The sequence below is a fragment of the Leptinotarsa decemlineata genome, unplaced genomic scaffold, assembly GCF_025532065.1.
Source record: "Leptinotarsa decemlineata unplaced genomic scaffold, Ldec_3_MD MMD2_tig00026374_RagTag_RagTag, whole genome shotgun sequence".
Lineage (NCBI taxonomy): Eukaryota > Metazoa > Arthropoda > Insecta > Coleoptera > Chrysomelidae > Leptinotarsa > Leptinotarsa decemlineata.
Genome location: NW_027412710.1, coordinates 306,508 through 312,945, shown reverse-complemented (window position 1 = coordinate 312,945; position 6,438 = coordinate 306,508). Strand labels below are relative to the sequence as shown.

General features: G+C 33.7%; 1 long non-coding RNA gene across 1 annotated transcript; it reads left to right on the top strand.

Moving 5' to 3' along the window:
- Positions 1–1,083: 1,083 nt before the first annotated feature.
- On the top strand, positions 1,084–6,191 carry LOC111513054 (uncharacterized). The gene is made up of 2 exons (XR_012468086.1): positions 1,084–1,274; positions 1,373–6,191. It is a non-coding gene; the product is annotated as an uncharacterized lncRNA (long non-coding RNA).
- Positions 6,192–6,438: the final 247 nt, after the last annotated feature.

The following is a 6,438-nucleotide window of genomic DNA, read 5'->3' as shown; positions in this document are numbered from 1 at the left end:
CAACACAATTTATTGGCAGTCTAAAAACCCAAATTTTAAATGGATTGATGCATTTAGGCGTGGGAGGTAATTGTGAAAAAGATGAAAGCATCCTTCTTTCAAATTTACACACTTTCTTAAATGTGAAGAAAGTTCCTGAAGGTAATTTATTGACACTTCCATACATTTTGACTATATGTGTTAAGTATATAAATGTTTGTGATTTGTTTGAATTATGTATACAGATTTTCAGTAATGATTGATAAAATAAATTATGTAATAAATTTTTTTATTGCAGGTGACACTGCAGATAGAGATAACATGGAAAGAATAACCGGTAATCAGTTAGAGAACCAGGACATTTCTCAACAGATTGCAGATGCTGTCAATATAGGACAAACACAGACACTCTCTGTTGCATATGTTGGGGGATTCATCATTAAAAAAATTTTAGAACAAACTAATTGTGCAGAATGTTCAAAACATTTGTTAGGTTCATCAGATGCACCTCACAATTTATTCATAGGTTTTAAAGAGTGGTCTGATGCAACAGAAAAACTCATATATCCAGCTGAACATCCAGTAGTAGCTGTTGGGTGTGGAATCACTTTGTTGGAAGAATTTTTAGAAAAAAACTGCACAAATTCCAATTTAACCCTTCGGTACCCGCACCTGATCTGAGAGATCACCACAATTCCTTTTTCGTGAATACTCGGTGAGTAGCAGAGATATAGGTCGGTGATGTCCGGTAGCTTCCTGTTATGACACGAGGTACCGGTACCACGGTTCCCAACTTAGGGGTTTTCCCCCCAGATTTAGGGGGTAAATGAGTGGGATGGGATTTTTTTAGGGGTTTTATATGTTTAGGGGTATTGTTAGGGGTTTTCTGATTATAATAGAACTATTCAATCCAATAACAGTCATTCAAATATTTTATCTTTTACCTATGGAAAGACTTCGGACTGGATGACATCTAGTGTAATTATATTAAACTACTCTCCAATGACTAGTATCCCTTCCTACTTCCTAACTTTCTTTGGGGTCTGTGTAGTCTGTGACAGATGATTGGAGATTTCAAGGTTATGTTCAAAGAGTAAGCGTTTGTTGGTTTGTTATGTTTTATGTTATTGCTTGTGTGTTTCAACTACGCAATTACCTACAATTGTTAATTTTATTTCATTATCGTACTTCGGTGTCAAAAAGCAATTTATTAATGATGTCCAAAGAAACTAAAAATAAAAAGACGTACACTCAAAAGTACACGAAGGTTTGGGAAACAGATTCAAAATTAAAAGGTAAATAAATTTCATTGCCTAGTTGTAATATATGAATGATCAAGATAGACTTAGATTATAGATTCGATTAGTATTCATGACATGATTTTTTACCATAGAATCATCCAATCATCGGCGCCGTCAAATTGCAGCAGAGACCGGTATTTTTTATTTTATTTAGGTTTGAAATAAACAATTAATGCAGGCTTTCTGGAATGGATTGGACAGGTGATAAGGGATGTTGATGGTTTTTCTATTTTCGAGTATTTTTCAAGTTGATTTGGTGTCTGGTGTTTCATAAAAATATTCATATACCTACAATTATAAAAAAATATTGAAAAAATGTGTGGTGTTGGTTTTGCCATGTTTAAATGTTTACCAATTTGCGGTGATGTGTATATGTACTGAAGTGATATTATGTCGTTATTTCCAATTTATGTTTTCATTGCAGGATGGCTTGCAACTGATGTTACAAATGACACATTGGCGACGTGTAAATATTGCCATGTTGTGTTAAAAGCCCACAAAAAAGATTTGGTTAGTCACGCTAAAACTGAAAAGCATGAAAAAGCCGTAGCCTGGGACAGATCAGCAAAGGGATGTAAATCTATATCTGAAATATATAAACCAGTTTTGCCAGAAAGTACAAAAATCGCCGAATTGAAAATCGCTGCCTTTATCGCCGAACACTGTTCTTTGTTAACAGTAGATCATTTAATTAATATACTTCCTCAGCTGGATCCTTCATCAGAAGCTCTGAAAAACATAAAACTTCATCGCACTAAGTGTTCAATGTTAATAAAAAATGTGCTTGCTCCATTAATGCGTGAAGCTTTAATTGAAGAGATAGGAAACTATCCATATTCAATAATTATCGACGAGAGCACTGATCTCTCGACTCAGAAAGTCTTATGTATTATGCTACGATTTTTTTCACATACGACAAAGCAAGTTGTGACAACTTTTTATAGAATAATTAAGATAATAGAATGTGATGCAAAAAGTTTACATCAAGCAATTATAAATCAACTTAAAAAGGATGGATTAAAAATTGAAAATATGATCGGAATTGGTGTTGATGGAGCAAATATTATGGTTGGAAAACATAATTCAGTGACTGCCTTATTAAAAAGAGATCTGCCTGATTTAATTGTTGTAAAATGTGTCAGCCATTCTTTGCATTTATGCGCGGAAAAAGCGGCTGAATCATTACCACGCCAATTAGAATTTCTTGTAAGAGAAACTCATAATTGGTTTTCATACAGTCCTAAACGTTTGGACTACTATAAAACTTTATATGAATCCATGAATTACAATAAGGACCCCAAAAAAATCCCAGGACTCAGCGGAACTCGCTGGCTGGCTCACTACCAAGCTGTTAATACTATATTGGAGCAGTGGGATGAATTAAAGCTGCTCTTTTCGATTGCCAAATCTGATGATAAATGTTACATGGCAGAACAGGTTTATGATATCATGCGGAGAACACCTTTCAAAGCTTTGTTGATTTTTTTAAGGAATGAATTAAAAAATGTGACTCAATTAAATTTACTTTTTCAAAGTGACAATGTTGAGCCTACCAAATTATTTGAGGATCTGTTGTTACTATACAAAAACTTGCTGAGACGACTTGTTGTACCTTCCCAATTGGAAAAATTGGTAGACTCTGAACTTGTAGAATTCAATTTTCGGGAACACCTAATGCATACAGCTTCAATATACTTTGGTTTTGATTTTCAAACTGTATCCCAGGAATTGGAAGAAAAAGACTTGTTGGATGTCAGGGAAAGATGCAAGAACTTTTTAATTTGTTTTGCTGAGCAAATTCAGAAAAGGCTTCCGGATAATTTATCAATGTTGAAAACAGTTGCTGATTTGCATCCAAAGGTTGCTACTTCTCAAGTCAAACCCGATTTAAAACAAATATTGAGTCACATTCATCGTACTCATATCTATGGCAACAAAAATGACATCGAGTTTGAGTGGCAACAATTGAGTAATAAAACATGGACTAATACTTGTACTTCAGCTGGTTTATATTACGAAGTATATAACGATTTGGACGCAGCTGGATGTAAACGTTTTGAAAATATCGGAAAATTCAGATTAGCGTTTGTTACGATTCCCATTTCAAACGCAACTGTTGAACGTGCTTTCTCCATCTATAATATAATCAAAAATAAGCTACGGAATAGATTATCGATTGAAATGTTGCAAAGTATAATGATGGTTCGTTTCACATTAATTCGGAATGGTGGATCATGCTCTACTTTTAATCCATCTTCAAAAATGTTACGCTTATGTAATGTCAATATATATGATTTTAAAAATGTGGACTCTTCAGAAGACATTGATGTAATTTATAACGTTTTAGATAATTTATAAATAAAGAAAATTAAGAAATATTACTGCATATTACTCTTATTTTATATAGTATTTTCATATTTATATATTATTTTTATTAAATATATTTTTAGGGGAATTTTTGAATAATTGAGGCAATTTTAGGGGTTTTTGACTTAGGTTTAGGGATAAATATTTTTGAGAGTTGGTAACACTGACCGGTACACAATTAAACACAGTATTAGCATTTCTTGTCTACGAGCTAGACGTTAGTTTGATCTGTCAGATACAGTGCGGGTACTGGTGTTCGTATAATCAATAGAAATTTTGTTGGCTTTGGTAAGGTTTTTGTGTGTATAATTCGACACAGTTTATGAATAACAAAATTATTGTTGTAAATAGATGAAATGGCCTCATATGAAACAGAGCAGGCTCGTTTGCAACGTCTTATGGACGAAATGGACATATTTTCTGATGACGCACCCGACGATAGTGATGACGAATTTATCGGTGAAACTCTGGATGAATTTGAAACTCGTGAAGAAGACTCTGAATCTGAACAGGATTTATCTGATGGCAACTAAACTGGTAATGAAGATCCTACGGAAGAAAGTCATGTTTACTTGGGCAAGGCAGCTAAAGGTAAAGAAAATATAAAGTGGAGAATACTACCCTCCAATAAGAATGTCAGAACAAGATCTCACAATATAGTATCACACCTTCCTGGAAACTTGGGCCTTTCAAAAGGAAAAAGAAATCCTTTGGAATGCTGGAAATGTTTATTTAGCGATGATATTGTTGCTAAAATTGTTGAATATACGAATATGTTTATAGCTTCCAAAGCTCACCAATATTCTCGAGAGAGAGATGTGAAGCCGACAAATACATCTGAAATTTTCGCTCTTCTAGGTCTTCTTTACTTAGCAGGTGTTAATAAAAGCGGCCGTCTGAACACAAAACAATTATGGAGTACAAATGGGACGGGAATTGAACTCTTCAGGTTGACGATGTCTATGAACAGATTTAAATTTTTATTGAAGTACATCAGATTTGATGACAAAGACACAAGAGTGGAGAGATTGAAAACTGACAAACTGTCGCCAATTAGAGAATTATTCGAAATATTCAATGAAAATTGTAAAAAATCATATTGTCCCTCAGTATACCTCACTATCGATGAGAAGCTGGAGGCTTTTCGAGGACGGTGTAGTTTCAAACAATATATCCCTTCTAAACCAAGCAAATATGGGATAAAAATATTTGCCATGGTAGATGCGAAAATGTTTTATACCAAAGCTATGGAAGTTTATGTTGAGCAACAACCGGAAGGTCCATATTGCGTTTCAAATAGTTCTGAGGCAATTGTGAAAAGACTGTCTTCTCCTATCCACGGCACTGGAAGAAACATCACTATAGACAATTGGTTTACAAGTTTCAATTTGGTTTTCAGTATGTTGAAAGACCACAAATTAACCATAGTAGGCACAGTGAAGAAAAACAGAATGGGAATTCCACCCATTTTTACAAATGGTAAAATACGGCAACCGTTTTCATCAATGTTTGGCTTTCGGGAGGAGGCAACATTAGTGTCTTATGTCCCAAAAAAAAAATAAAACAGTACTTCTAGTATCCAGTATGCATCATGATGATGCCATAGACTCTAAAACAGGTGAGAATACCAAACCGGAGATTGTTACGTTTTACAATCAAACCAAAAGTGGCGTGGACGTAGTAGATCGGTTATGTACCTCGTATAATTGCGCAAGAAATACAAAACGGTGGCCTATGGTCATTTTTTATTCTTTGCTCAATGTAGCTGGCATTAATAGTCAAGTTTTATATGAAGGGAACGTTGACGAAGCTCACTATCTACGACGCAGATTGTTCTTAGAAAAATTGTCTTTTCAGCTCGTAGAGGAACATTTACGTATACCTACGTGCTGCAAATGTTAATGTGCCAAGACAAATTCGAGACAGAAATAAAGAATTACTACAGATTGAAGAAACCGTCGAATTAATTGCCGACAGGCACAATAAGCGAAGCAGCTGTGGAGACTGTAAAAAGAGAAGACTTACAAGATATTCTTGTGTGAAATGTAAAAAATTCTTATGCATAGAACACTCACTCATGGTGTGCAATAATTGCTCCGAATCATTTAAATAATGTGAATTTTGCATTTTTATTTAATTATAATAAAAAGTTTAATTTTTAGGTTCATTTTTGTTTTGAAGTGTAATACGATCTGAGAGATACAGTGCGGGTATCCGTGTTCCAAAAACAGGTGCGGGTACCGAAGGGTTAAGCCAGGCAATTGAGAACCACCTCAACTTAAATGTTAATTTTAGTTGGATTAGCTGTGTTGAGCATGCAAATTTAATCAAAAATTCTATCATTAAAGGAATTTGGAAAATAGGCATTCCATGATGGTGCAAGAGAAAAATGCGTGAACATAGAGAACAAAAACAGTATGCACATGCTAAAAAATTACAAAAGTTCGAGCACTCGTAAAACAATAAAATGAAAGAACATGTATTTACATTATTATATTAACATGAATTAATTTTTTGTAAATAAAATATTTTGTTGTCTTCTAATTTGTTGTCTTTTTTATATATTATTTATTATGTTTAACCAAAAAAGTATGTTTTATTCAAATAATAAACATTAATTATAGTCCTAAAAATCAAGATAAATGTATCAAATAGCAGCAACATTTATACTCAATTTCTTAGTAACGGATATAATTCTACACATAACTAAAGATATTTCATTATAATGGGAAACATAAATCAGTAGCTTGTCTGCGAAACACAACAAATCTCAATTATCTGAAATTGAGTT